Source organism: Grus americana, chromosome 11, assembly GCF_028858705.1.
Source record: "Grus americana isolate bGruAme1 chromosome 11, bGruAme1.mat, whole genome shotgun sequence".
NCBI classification, from domain to species: domain Eukaryota; kingdom Metazoa; phylum Chordata; class Aves; order Gruiformes; family Gruidae; genus Grus; species Grus americana.
The window spans coordinates 11,397,231-11,411,350 of record NC_072862.1 but is presented as its reverse complement, the minus strand read 5'-3'; the positions used below and the strand labels follow the sequence as shown (position 1 = coordinate 11,411,350).

Here is a 14,120-nt window from a genome sequence, read left to right as displayed (position 1 = left end):
AAGGCAGTTAGTTTCCTTTTGGTTTTGTGCTTCCTGAAATAGATTGTAAAAAAGAAAATGCAGACAGATGTCTTGGGGATTGATAAATCATGTGGTGATTTTGTAAGGAGCACAACCCTTCCCCTGCGCCCTCCCACTATCGGTTATCAAGCCCTGAATTACACACTGCTGTTGATTTCCACGGCTTTGTGCGATTAATCTGGCTATACTCCATAAAGCAAAAAAGAGCAAGAGGGAGAAAGAAAAGGAAATCACTCACAAAAAACTAGGTTACAATACCCTCAGGGTGTGAGTGAAACCAAGAACAGGAGGAAAGTTCAGCACTAGGCTGGCAGCCTGGGCAAGGACACAACCCCAACTCCAGTGCGTCGGACCCACTGAGCCTCAAACGCACAACACAGCACGTTTAGAGGGAAGTTTTTATAAAGCCTTATTAAAATACAAAAATAGAAATGATTAATTTTTTTTCAGGACTTAGACCCGAGGATGAGGCATTTTCCTTCCCCTGAGTACGGTGGGATGCAACTAGCTCATACAGCAGAGACCAAAGTGAACGAAAGGATCCTGCCCAGATCCTGTCCCGACACACTCTGCAAGGAAACAGATCGCTCCTTTTACTCGAGCCAAGTGAGCCAGCATAACGTGTCAGGGAGGGAGCGCAAAGCTAGAGAAGCACTTCTTGTTATTAGCTAACTGTTGCATTAGGAGAACAGCTGGTGACCACCAGATCTGTTGGAACTAATTGAAAAATGACCCTAATTTTAGCCTACAGCAAGAGCCAATGTTGTTTAGCTTTCTGTTTGTAACTCATAAAAACATCTTTTTTTTGGCCAGATTACAAATACATAAATTAAAATACAGACCTTTATACCTTGCTAATATGGAGCCTTGTTACTGTCTCAGGACTCCACCAGAGCCAGAACGCCAAAAGCTCACTTCACATTGTTTTCGTCCTCTTACTCTTCTGCAATGCACTGTTAAAATATTTTGTTAGCTAATAAAGCCATTTCATTTTACCCATTACCATTCAAAGTAATTCCATCAAGGTATGAAATGAAAACCTAGTTCCTTGCCAGGTAATTTACACTGAGACAGGATAGAAAGCCTAGATCTGCCAGCGAGGATATAAAACATCCCATACTAGTAACATTAATCTGTAGGTAACTTGAGTTCCTGCCTTTCTAGTTCCTGATTTTTTTTGGGGGGGAGTGGGGGAATCTAGGTGAATATAGCAGAAAGAAGTGAAGGAAAAAAATTCATTTTTACCGATGTGAGGTTATAATTTTGCCTAGTTGCTTCAGATGTCGCACTGGAGGCGCAGGGCAGCCCGGTGGGAGCCCTGAATTTTAAGACTTTCACAAGGAGGGAGAACACATTATACAAAATTAACTGGGGATGCCCATGGGGTGACTTTAGACTTTCAATTCTGTCAAATTTGGGTGGATTTTCACAATTAAAACAAAAGTATTTCCTACCACGCTGAGAGCGCAGAACAAGCAAGAAACTAATAGAGTTAAAACCCCCACCAATTTCCTTGACACAGCCCTGGGGCACAGGAGCAGATTGGCCTCCAGACGGACCTACTGCAGATCAGTCAGTTCCAAAATAAATGACAAAGCGTGACTTGGCACATCCCCGTGAGTATGCAAAGTCAGATGCCCGTACACAAGGGAAGAGATGCTGCAGATAAAAAACTCTACAGGCACAGAGGAATAGGAGATGAAGGTACTTCCTCACCTGTTTTAAATGCCGGCTTCCAGGCTGCTTTGTGTTATTCACTGACTTAGAAGTAGGCAAAAATCTCACATAGCTGTACGTGAAGAATGGAGTCAGGAGGAAAGTATCTCAGTAATAAACAGGGAAAACAACTTCCTTTGGATCCACAGTTTTAACATCCAAACCCTCTCTGGTGACACGTATGCAAAGGAAACAGAGAAACTTCAGACACACCTTATACGCAGAAAGATGCTAATTCTGAAATAATATTTTAAAAATATTGTTTATATTGACCCGAGCTCACTACGTCTTAGAAACTTTGGAGAACTAGGTTTTATTTAAAAAAATAGTTAAATGGCAATTGTCAGACCACACTGTCACGTGAATTTGCGTTTCTTTCACACACTCTGCACATTGGCCAGTGATGATCTTGTGGACCTTCTACAGCTTTCCAAATTCAAGGCCTGATTTTTCTCCGTATGATAAAGCAGATTAAATATCGTCTGAGTCAATGAATTTTTTCTTCATTCTCCAAAAATGCCTGGCTGAGCTTGCAAGCCGGAGACGCAAATCAGCAGCACTGTCCAGCCCCAGGGGCTGCCCATGCATCACTGCAACATGCCCTTGTGCCAGGGGACACACGGGGCAGAGGGTGACGTTCGAGGCCCTGCATCTGATGGGCAAACCCATCCACTTAAACAAGCCTTGATCAATAACAGGATCTACAACACCTTTCAAGATCTCCCGGCCATACAGCGGCAAATGACTTCCCACATGCCATGCCCCATTCATATTTCTAAGTCAGCAAAAGAGAAGCATAAGAACAAATTTATGACCAGGCTACAGTCAGTGCTATTAAAATTACTCCTCAAGACTGCTTTTGAAGGTCTTGATTCCATTGTCCAGACTGCCCACTGCTGCAGCACCACATCCCTTCACAGGGAGCCCATCGACTGGAGCCACGGCAAATGCTCCCAACGGCATCAGCGTGGCCTCTATGCCCTGTTTGTGCTCCTGTCAAGCTCTGCCTTTAATTTGCAAGGCTGTCAATCATGCATAATCCAGGATCAATAAAAAACCCATTGCCCAAGGACAGAGGGAGGATGTACCTGGAGGTGAGTTATGAGAGACCTGAAGGGTGGAAGGGGCTGAGATGAAGACGAGTATAAAGTCAAAATCAGTGTTCAGAACGAGTCAGGTCTTCCTGTCCTCCCTCCCATCTTGAGCTTAGCATTAAATCACAGTCTTCCTGCATAAGATAGGTGACCATTTATCTTTTGGGGCTGTAAAAATCACGTTTTCAAATCTCCTCCTTGCTACAAGAGATGGAAATGTTGTTTCCCCTCACCCAACAAGCCCAGCAGGTAAAAAATAAATAGCAAAAGCTAGTGATGGAGTGGGAATTGGGACATGTATCTGCCATCCCAGTGCCACCCCATGAGACAGTGCCTCACTCATAGTAGCAATCCTCCTTCAACCAGCACCTCTTACTGCTTCACTCTGCCATTAGCTCATTGATCTTCATTTACACCATCCTCATTAATGGGCTTCTCTCAGCTCCTGAGCAGGCTCTCTGTTTCCTAATTACAGCTGGGTAGCAGGTCTGTAGTCTCATCGTGCAGCAGCAAAGGACTGGGTTATCTTTGCAAGGGGTTCTCCACATCATTTAGGAACTGTAGGTCATCCCTTACCCACAAGAGCTACAGTCTCGGGTCACTTAACACAGCAAGAGCATGTGCAGATCACTCCCCCAACTCACAAGCACTAGGAGTGTCAAAAACCCCAAACCTAGTTTTATTTACCAAAAAAAATACAATCCATTATATATGTATTCTTCTGATTTTGAAAGCTGTTTCTGGTGAAAATACTCATCTTGACTGAAAAAAAAGAGGTTTTGAGACAAGCAGCTCAAGAAGTTCTTGGCTGGGATAAAGGGGAGGAAAAAAAGCTAACTAACCGTATTTTCCCATTTTGTGAGATATTTAAAGAAACAGGGATATGCGTGTGGGATGTTTTTAAGTGTCAGGCATCAAGGAACAGCTTTCCAAGTCTGTCTAGCTTCTACTAGAATTAAGGAGCTTTAGAAATCTCTCTCCAAATTCTTGAAACTGCTGGTCATCAGAACATGGTGGGAAACGTCCTTGTGTGAGGCACAGAAACCCCTCCACCAGCTTCACACAGCCTTGCAGGAAACACCACCTCCTGCCTCTTCAGGCTGCAAGTCCATTTGTCATGCCAAGGGGCTGTGAAATCAAGAGGGATCAGGCAATGAAAATTCCGAGGGAGCCTGGGTAATTGTTTGCTTGTTTCTTTTGTTTTTTCCAATAAGCACATGTTGTACCTTTCCAGCAGGAAGGGTTAATGCCACCTTGGACACACAGTCCTGCACACCAGCTTCCCTGTAAGGATTTATCACCTGCCTCCGGGCTGCAAGAGTGCTTTTTCATTCAATTACCCCCCCCAAGAGACCAACATCTGCTCTTCTGCTGGAGCCTGGAGGAAGATGAGGGATGAGCTGGAGCCAAAGGAGCCACACGGTACTCAGAGCAGGTGGGAGTCACCTGGGATGATGCTACGGCATCGGGCTGAAAAATGGGCTTCATTAGGAGACATAAATAAAACGTGCCTGATCATGAGCTATTAATGAGATATGGAAAGGGCTGAAGCGTAGCCACGCTGACAGAAGAGCAATCACAGCCATCACCAGCTCGGTGGTTTGGGTTTAGGGAGCTTTCCTGTGTTCACCACTGCCCAGCTTTCATTGCTGCAGAATGGACAACCCCATAAATACTCAGCGCAGCAGCCTCCAAGATGTCTTCTGCTATGAAACATGCAGGTGAGGATAAATCCTAGGAGGCAATGATCATCCTAAAGAGGAGCCGCCAAGCAAGGGCTACAGCATTGCACTCGGCCTTCGGTTTCTGAGACCATAGGCTCAACCTCCGCACCACAACTGCATTTTGGGGAGAAGTCTGGCTTCTCTGCTTGCAGGTTGCCCACCTGCTAAATAAAAGCCACTTTGTTTAACCAGCTACTCCAGGCCTGGAGGATAAACACAGTAATAACAGCTGCCAACTCCTCCAGGACTAGATGCTCCATAGGAATTTTCACTACAACACTTTGCTGTGCAGTGGCACCACACCACAGGATGGAAACAGTTTACCTGCTTACCCATTTCTTTTTGTTTTTTTCTTCTTTGTTGACAAGAGATCCCAAACATTTCCTGTTTTTCTGCAGCGAGCAAATCTTTTAGTAATAGAAACCCAGTCATAGAAACGCTCCCTGCTATGAAACACAGCCAGGATGCTTTACAGCACGATACTGCTCTACAGTGAACAAGGCGATGTGGCATGAAAGCTTGTTCCACGACGCTGTTCACAACAAAAATGTGGAAATAAAACCAAACTTCTTTCTACACTAAATGGGATGCAGTAATTTCTGTCTAAAGGACAAGTCAGGACCTACAAGCACAAACATGGTATCTTTGAAAATCTGGATCTCAGCATAACAGCTGCCATGCTAAAACTTTTATTTTGCAAAATTTTATTGCAAGTGTGAAGCTATTTGACAGTTTTTCTCAACACATTCTTCTGGTTTGTTCCTGGGGTTTTCAGGGTGGTTTTTCTTTGCTTACTTATTTTTTCAGTTCCCATTGAAACACAAGAGAGGAAGAACAAAAAGAAAAAGGAGCATCTAGTCCAAACAAAAAAGACAAAAAGCTAGTAAACATGACTCAGTGAAGCCTAAAAGGCTGAAAAACACAGAGGTAAGTAAAAGCAGAATATATATTTTCTTTAACAAATTTTGATGTCTGGCATGTTCCAAATGACAGCTTTTGGAAAGGAACAGCAAAATTACTTTTATTACTCTAACATCATTCATACCACACACTGGGAGGAATTAGAGTGGACAAAAATAAACATATTGTAAGCTTGAGCATCTCAAACAAAGCAACCACAGTAAACTGTGGCTTTTTCTTCTGCCACAGCAGTGGGGTCCATGCCCCTCAGTGTGCACTGCTGGTGGCTCAGGCATCTCCTGGTCTCACCATTTCTTGCAGAGCATCCCCCATCTTGGGCTGCAGGCTTTGGGAAGCAGAAGAAACGGTGAGGGCACCTTTAAATTGCCTCATTTGCTATTTTTCAGGCCAACTCACGTATCTGGTTAACGATTTAGGATCTCCAGCGCTTCTGTTTACCTATACATAAAATACAGTGGATTTGTTGTAGTAATTGGGGACTAGCAGGGAAGCCAACCACCAACCACTGCTCTCCAAATAGCCCAATCTGAGCTCAGCTGAGTGTCAGGCATGGCCGTATAGAAATCGCAGCAGCAGGATGCATGGCAGCAATGACCCTTCAAAATAGACATTTGCTACATGGCATCCACCGCATTTGCTAATGTCATTTAGCTTTTCCAATGGGAAAAAACACTAATACCGAGGAACGTTTAATTATTGTATTGACAAGTGACTGTTTGTTCCTTGGGGTTTTCAATAGCACATTCTGCAGGGGATCAGGGGACCTCAAAGAGGAGCGAGGAGCCCCACAGCTGTATGAGCCGGTGTTGGCCAAAGGCACCTGCTGAGCTGCGGGCAGGGAAGCGCTGCCTGCCCCCGGCCAGCCGAATAAATGCCTGCCGGCTTCACTGTGCATGTTCCCCATGCCAGGAAAAGCTCAAGGGCTCAGCGAGAGAAGGAAAGCAAGAATTTCTCTCCGAAGCGAGGGGATTAGCTGGGGAGGAGCAGCCAGAGTTTGAGGGAAAGGAAACACAGCAGAAAGCAGGGAGTTGGGGGAAAGCTTGCCTAAGAAGAAGTGCCAACGTGTGGGAAGGGGTCTGTCATGAAGCAGAGTAGTAGTTAGTACAGGGAGATCACGGAAATTAGGACGTTTAAACTTAAAACTACATAAACCTAACAGCAGCCACCACAGCTGAGATTTGACCATATTACCTTACAATTAAGTTATAATCGCCTTTGAGCAGGAGGGGTATCTCCCACCTAGCAAGCATCCAGGTGCAGAGCCAGAGAGAGCACATCATGGTTTTGGGACACAGGGTCACCTAAATGCCTAGACCAGAGGACAGACAGATACCTAGGCTGAGGTTTCTGCCGCTCTCTTCTACACATCCCTCTGCAGACCCCTTCGCTACGTCTTCCTCTCTTGCTTCAAAACAAAGGTGGTGGGGATTTTTAATGTCAAATAACAAATGTTTTTACCAAGCTTGACCATCTCCTAGGATGCAACAGATAGCTAGTTAGGCTTTGAGCACTTACAGATGGGAAACGCAGCTGAGTTCATTACTTGCTAGCATAATTCATGCCAGCTCCTGTCCTTGGTTGCTGCCCAGTCATGGGGGATCATTCTGGTAGCAACAGTATCTAGACATCATTTATTTTTGCTCAATCTTTTGAGGATGTACTTTAAACACTAGCTGTCCCAAAACATAGAAGACAAGAAACAACGTCTCTCTCTGGCTGTTCATTTCAAAGTCCTAGTCCCAAAAGCCAATTCCAGCTCAGTTTAATCCTTGATCAAAGCAGTACAATTTAGCACTGGATTAGTGATTCTCTTATTTAAATCTGCCACTAAGAATGGCAGGTGATCTAAGTCAATTCTAAATTTTTCAACCAAAGCCACTGAAACTTTATCAGGTAGTACACAGATAACACTTTTTTTAACCTTCATTATAATCTCAGGCTGCATTTTCAGTGTTTTGCGGGCACAAATGCACTTACTCTGCGCCAGAACAGTCTTTTTAACTTCCCTGGGAAGCTGCATAAGAAAAAGCCCCTTGCGACACAACACTTTTGCCAATTCCTTTAGGATGCTTGAGCAAAAAAAGCATGCCAGGGAAAAGAACTGGAAAAACTAACAAGGCACCAAATCTTCTCCTGGCATCTCCCCACTAAAAAGGGCCCCAGGGCTTTGTCTGATCCAAGCACTTCCAGGTGTCACTCTAGAGGGTGGAAATTCTGCCTGTGCCACCCTGTCTGATTAAGAACATGAAACTCGTTCCAGTGCAGGGAGAAGCCCACGAAGCCTCCAAACCAGAAGAAAGAAAGAAGCATCAGCAGAAATTGTCAAAGGCAAATAACACCAAATGCAAATTCGTACATCAGAAATAAGCTCAGCTCCAAGACTGCCACAGCAGGATGGTAACCCCCGGGCGAACATGTCCTTGTGTGTGGCAAAGAGCACAAGAGACCATCTTGCTGATGCCTCTGCATGCCCAGCACTGCCTGTGTGCCCACCAGAGGAAGGAGCACAGCAAGGCAATCGTAACCTACACACTCCCTTGCTCTCTCAGCATCCCAACGACCGACGTCAGGTGTAGCAGTCCTCAGGCTCCTGCTCTATATTCGGGTCTGTCCCATAGAACTGCAACTTTGATCCGAGCAAATACTTTTTTTACTTATTAGGCAAGTCACACACAGGAGTTGCACCCCAGACTTAAGGTCTAGTCCACCTCAAACACATGCATTGCATTCAGGCCCTTCTCTTTGCTACCAAAGTTTTGTACCTGCCAGTGTCCCGACAGAGTTCCCGTGCATCAATGCACAGATCCCTGCACCAGGAAGTAAGTCTCTCTCCCCTGAAGTGAGGCTAACAGCTGAGTTTATGCATTTAGTGAAACCTGAAATCAGTAATATCCAAGTTACACCAAGCCCCTAAAAGCTGTCGCTCTTTACAGGTCCCTATAAAAATGCAGGTCGTCTTCCTTTACACCAAAGGACTTTGAACTGCTGCAGGAGTGCCACCGGCAGTAAGGGTTTGCATGCGAGAGCAAAGCTCCCAGCCGTTAGTAACTGCTCCAGGCCCCATTAAGATGCAAACCTTTCAGAAATCTAAAGTAACAGTGACAGGACTGAGTGCCGGGAGCTCTGCAGCCACAGCAACCCCCGCCACGCAGGTTCGGAGACCATCTAACACTCACACGGCTCAACTGGGGGCAAGGGACCCGGGGATCACAGTCTGGCACAAAAAACTTTACTTCTCATCACACGCAACGCTGCAGGATGGTGAGGAGAGAAACTCTATCCTGTCTCACATTAACTTACTCTGAGACGTACTTAAAATATTACTGCTTCTCAAATCTCAAAGTTGATTTTCTCCCCGTTACCTTCCCAGGTTTCTCATCCTTTCGACCCATTCCCCTCCTGGAAGGAGCGCAGGGGTGGGACAGACATCAGGACTCCTAAACAGTCTCACAGAGTCCGGCAAACACCCAAGTGCCTCTCCCTGCAAAGTAACAGCTCCCGCATAGGAGGACGGAAACCTTGTGAGCCTCTGAGGCAAACCTAAATCTGCTTTACTGCAATAATAACCGTGGCAGATGGATAGAATAAAAATCCAGAGAATCAACGAGGAAAAGAAAAAATTCAACCTTTGAAAAATATACAACATGCTGTACAATAAAATAATCCTACTCCCCTCACCAATGCACATCGAGGGTGAAAATCAATGACAGATCATGTAGCTTTTTTCCTCCTGCCCAGCTAAGGAAAAGCAAATGTTCAAGCAAGTCCCCCTCGCAGGCAGGAGCGAGCCGCTCCGCTCTCACCGTACCTTTATTCCTCCGTCTCACTACCCCGAGCCGGCACTTGAGCGAAACAGCAAACATCTTCCCCGACCGCAGCCTCCAGCACTCCACTCACATGGCTCTGTGCCGCTTCTCCCTCCACACCTCTGCCTGGCTCTGCGAGGGGCTGCCGGCTCAAAATTAATTTATGATTACTGCGAAACGGAGTTGTGCTTTATGTAGTGGCAGAGGGAGTGAGAGGGAAGGGTTTGGGGGGGGGGAAGATGGCAAAGACAGAGCTAGAGGGGGCACAGACCCTTTCCAACAATACTTTCAGCGCGGAGCTGTTTTGTCTTGTTATCTGGTCCAGATGAATAAAATCACTCATTGATGTGTTTAAACCTATCGCCAGTCTCCTGCTGTTAAGGGTTGGGAATCTGGTACTACATTAACATATAAATTTGCAAAGTAACATTATTCTCTAGCACATATGGGTGCACGTTTGCACTTCACCAGAAAGCTAATCCAGAGTTTACCAAAGCAAAAGGAGATAAAAGCCCTCTGTTTTATGGGACTAGTTCACCAGAAACCCAGCACCAGTGCACGTGCCATAGGGTTACATCCTGGCAACAGCCCCAGCAGCATTAAGTCCTGCTAAAGAAAGTTTTCTGCAAAAAAACCTTTTTTGTGTCTACAGAAACTATTAACAATTTCCCACAGACCTGAGAGCAAAGCCACCACCCCAGGGACACACAAGTCACCTGCTGCACATCAGCTCCCCAAACAACGCGCGTGATGTATCCCGAGTCCCACCTCCTGCTTACAGAAGTGGGATGATGGATCCTCCTGGAGTTTTGTGCTGAGGATGGAGCAACCTTGGGGCAACACAGGGCTGCACCTTCAAACCTGCTGAAGAGCTTTTGGTTTTATAAGCTGTTGCATATAGCAGAGGACAGCGGGCAGCCCCAGGCGGCATCCCAGGACACAGCTGGTTCTCAGCAGGGGTTGTTGAGTAATAGAAAACACCAGGCTTATTTTGGGCAGAATTACCAGGGAATTTAGGAGAAGGCAAAACTGATGCCTCACTCTTGGCAAGACTACTCTGGCTCCCCACGAGAAGTCAGCCCTAACAAACCCTCACCAGGAGCTCATGCTGCGAGAGGAGACAGCGGAGGTTTCTTCCCAGCTGTACTACCGGAGAGTCTGCGTGGGCTGGGGTGTTGGCAAGACCCCGTGCACCCACCTGGAGAGACCAGTGACATTCAAGAGGGTCTACTTTGTGGGATAAAAAGGAGTTTGAGGGACCTGTACAAGGAGTTAAAGCCAGCATGACAGGGTAGATTCGGTGCACATAGAAGAGGTCCGTCTGTCCAGCCGGATCTGGTGACTAAGGGGACATGAAAAACCAAAAGTCTGTGGGTCACACAGTGACAAGACACAGTTCACAGTCTCCAAGTTACCCCATCAAACACCTGCAGCACAGTGGAGTGAAATACATACACAATATATTAGACACAGCGTAATAAATTAACGCGGGGAATAGCCATTTGAGGTACTAGCTGAGCAGATAGAGCACTACCTGTTCTTTCATTCAGCTTACTATTCTGATATCAATCTCACTTTTCTCACATGCTGTCATCGAAAATCAGATTTCCAAAGGAGTAATTTTCTGGACTTTCGAACGCCTGGGAGAGAACGACAGCGGAGGTTTACCATTAAGTCTTTACAAAGCTTGGTCATATTCATTTGTATTTTAAGCTGGGGTAAACAGACTTGCACGGCCTGACAGTGCCTCGGAACAGTAATTTGCAGAGCTTCCATAGGGACAGTTTTCTCTGTGTTCAACAAAAATTAGGACTGGTTTGTGTGCCCCTGGTTCCACGAACCATCCTCTGACCGTGGAGTCCCCGACTTGCATTCCAGGGCCAGAGAGGCATCGGTGGTAGCGGGATGCAGCTTGCCCTTCCGCGGCAGCACTTTTTAGGTCTGAGCTGCATTAGTTAGTGATCGCACACCCGTACGCTCTGCCCCCAACACCCCTCTTGCTGTTCGCCACCTCCTCACAGCACACTTCCCAAGTCAGGGAGGATCACACAGAGAAATGGGAACTCTTCCCACTCTCTTTGGGTGGAGGACCTCAGAAAGGGTTTGTGATGTCGCATCAAGTCTCGCTGCCTTCCTTGCCCAGCCTGCCTCATCCCAACACTCTTCTAGGAGAAGGACACTTACTGATGACTCTGCCTGACCGATATGTTACTACTCCCTTTCATCTGTCTTTTAGGCCCAAATCACGCTGAGAGTAGCACATAGCCTTTGGCTGGTCTTTCCTGCTGAGCTGAGCCTAACCCAGTGCTTTTTAGCAGCTGAAGGAGGAAAATATTCCTTGCCCTCTCCATGGGGATTCAGATGATGGCAGAAGCAGTTCTCAGCTGCTCCTTACCATGGTCCCAGGGGAGCTCAAAGGTGCCTTCTAGGAACTCATGGGGAAACTCTCCATTTATAGGAGAAGTCCCCATTACTAAGTCAATACCTGAGGGCTAAAGGCTGCCCTCAATAGATGGACATTTGGGAGTTTAGTAACCCAAAATCTGAGTACCTTCTCTAGCCAACATTTCTGCTGATCCCACAGCTGACTTAGGAGGTCACAAATTGTTTCCACAGACCAACTGCTCCAGGCAGCAACACGCTCCATCTTTTCAGGAGGAGCTCGAGAGACAAAACACAGAATACTTCACCTCCGATGCCTGATCCCAGCGGTGCTCTGCCACTGAGCCTGTGCACCGAATTACCAGGGTCACTCACCCACTGTTCAGGTTGAAAGGACACACGCACAGTTTGGTAAATTCAAACTCAAAAGTTTGAAACCAAAGGAAAATGTAACACAGACTGACCCAGAAAGCTTTCAGCAAGGAAAGGGCTAAGAGAGAGCTGCTTTGAATGCGTGGCAGCACTACCAGCACAGCACAAACGGCAATCCCAGAGGAGCTAACATCGAATTTCAAATTCACGAATTCCAATTACAGACCCCCAAAACTCAATAAACCCTCAGTGCTTTAGAGATCAATCTTTACATAACAGCACTATAGATTTCCTTCTTGACTCCATCTTGTTTTCTTTAAAATATAGAGTTGAAAGCACTGACAGGCATGTACATGTATATTAAGTACAGACAAATTCAGATGTAAGGTATGTCTTTAAAACCTCGTACAGAAGACAAAAAGCCTGAGTGTGTTTGCATCACGTGAGAAACGTAGGGCTGACAACAGGTTGAGGGATGGCGCCAGGCAACAGGGCTGCTGCTGCTTCTTCTGCCACAGCTGCGAGAGCCCAAGGGGGCCGATCGGGTCACACAGAGCCCCAAATGTTCAATTTCTGAGGCAGCCTGAGAGCTGATCCCCAGCTCCCCATGCACAGTTGCTTGCTCTGTCCAAGTTGCTTTTTCTTCTCTCACCACTACTGAGCACATGGGTCTCCAATTAATTTCGCTGGAGCTGCAGCACAGGAATTTATACAGTTTTCCCAATCAAAATATCGTTTTGCACCAGATTTCATCTGCTTTCATGATGCTGAAGTACCAGTCTACACATAAGACTAGAGGAACTGTGCCATTTCGGCTACACTCTAGGTTCATCACTGGGATTCAAGCACATTCAGACATAAGCCTGAATATTAAGATCCAGTTTACCCTGCTCTGAGAGGCTCAGAGAGCTTCTTTAGCTGGGGGAATTGCCTGGATGTCCCAAGACAATTGGTTTTACCTCAGAGGAAATTCCAGCCACAAACAAAACACAGCTGTTTCTCTTTGATACTGAAACAAGTGTGTTTTCAGCTCTCCTGCACATAAATCTAATCCTCATTTCAGCTAAGGAAATGACTGTGGGGACACTGGTCATCAAGAGTGCACAATAGAAGGAGCGAGAAATGCAGCAATTAAACTAAGAGGATAAAAAAGCATTTGTATAATGGGAAATCTATTAGCATTTATTATGTCTGGTATTTGAAGTGGCTCTGCCAAGCCATAGAATCCATTGCAAATAATGCAAGAGGATAATGAAAATAGATATATACTGAGTATCAGAAAAATAAAGCAAAACACCGTGTGATTAATGAATATACAGTATTCAGAATATATGTATGTACTGCTGCATTTGCCTGTCTGGCAATGATTACACTTTTTCTATAATAGCAAACTGGAAAAATGGTAAGAAAAACTGTCTTCTATTCATGTAAACATTTAAAAATATGTATTAGAACAAAATTAAAGGAGCAGAAACTATTCAAAGTAAAGCTCACATTAAATTAGTTCACGTTTCCCTTGAAGTTGCCATACAGTTTGTTCCCTTCCTCAGGAATAATAATGCAAAATATCGTGTGTCTAATACATATCCTGAAAATTACACACCGTACTAAAACGTATTTTAAAAGGCAGTATTTCCTTACTAACAGCTACAGTTAGGGTTGAATGCATTAACGTTACAAATACTGATGATACTGCCTTTGTGAATTTGTTCAGATTATTTTCATCTTCTCTTCACTAGTTTAAAGGATGTTCCAACCTTACTTTATATATGCTTCAATTCTGTATGACTATACGTACAGTCAGCAGGCAAACCCATAAAATGGGTTCTGGGAGAAAACTGCAGATTTCTATGGAAAGGCAGCCTTTTTTTTTTTTTCCCTTTTCATTTTGTATTTGCACATTGTCTGCAAAAATTAAAGCAGATATTACCAGATACTGGGCTAACAGGCTTTTTACCATCACTATAGATCAGACTATATTAAACTGGCTACCCAGTGTACATCTTCCATTTAAAAAGAAAGCAAAATAAAAAGTTCACTACAGATCGTTTTGCTCTATCAATAGCATGTAACTTCTAATTGGA

General features: G+C 45.2%; 1 protein-coding gene across 4 annotated transcripts in view; it reads right to left on the bottom strand.

Moving 5' to 3' along the window:
* The window catches only part of GRIP2 (glutamate receptor interacting protein 2), a 292,164-nt gene that overhangs the window by 123,769 nt on the left and 154,275 nt on the right, over positions 1 to 14,120 (bottom strand). Inside the window, exon 1 of one of the 4 annotated variants that reach the window (XM_054838461.1) lies at positions 9,285 to 9,338. The exons of the other annotated variants lie outside the window; for them this stretch is intronic. The gene's annotated coding sequence lies outside the window, so the exon portion shown is untranslated. Of the gene's footprint in view, positions 1 to 9,284; positions 9,339 to 14,120 lie in introns of those variants that run through there. 4 annotated transcript variants of the gene reach the window in all.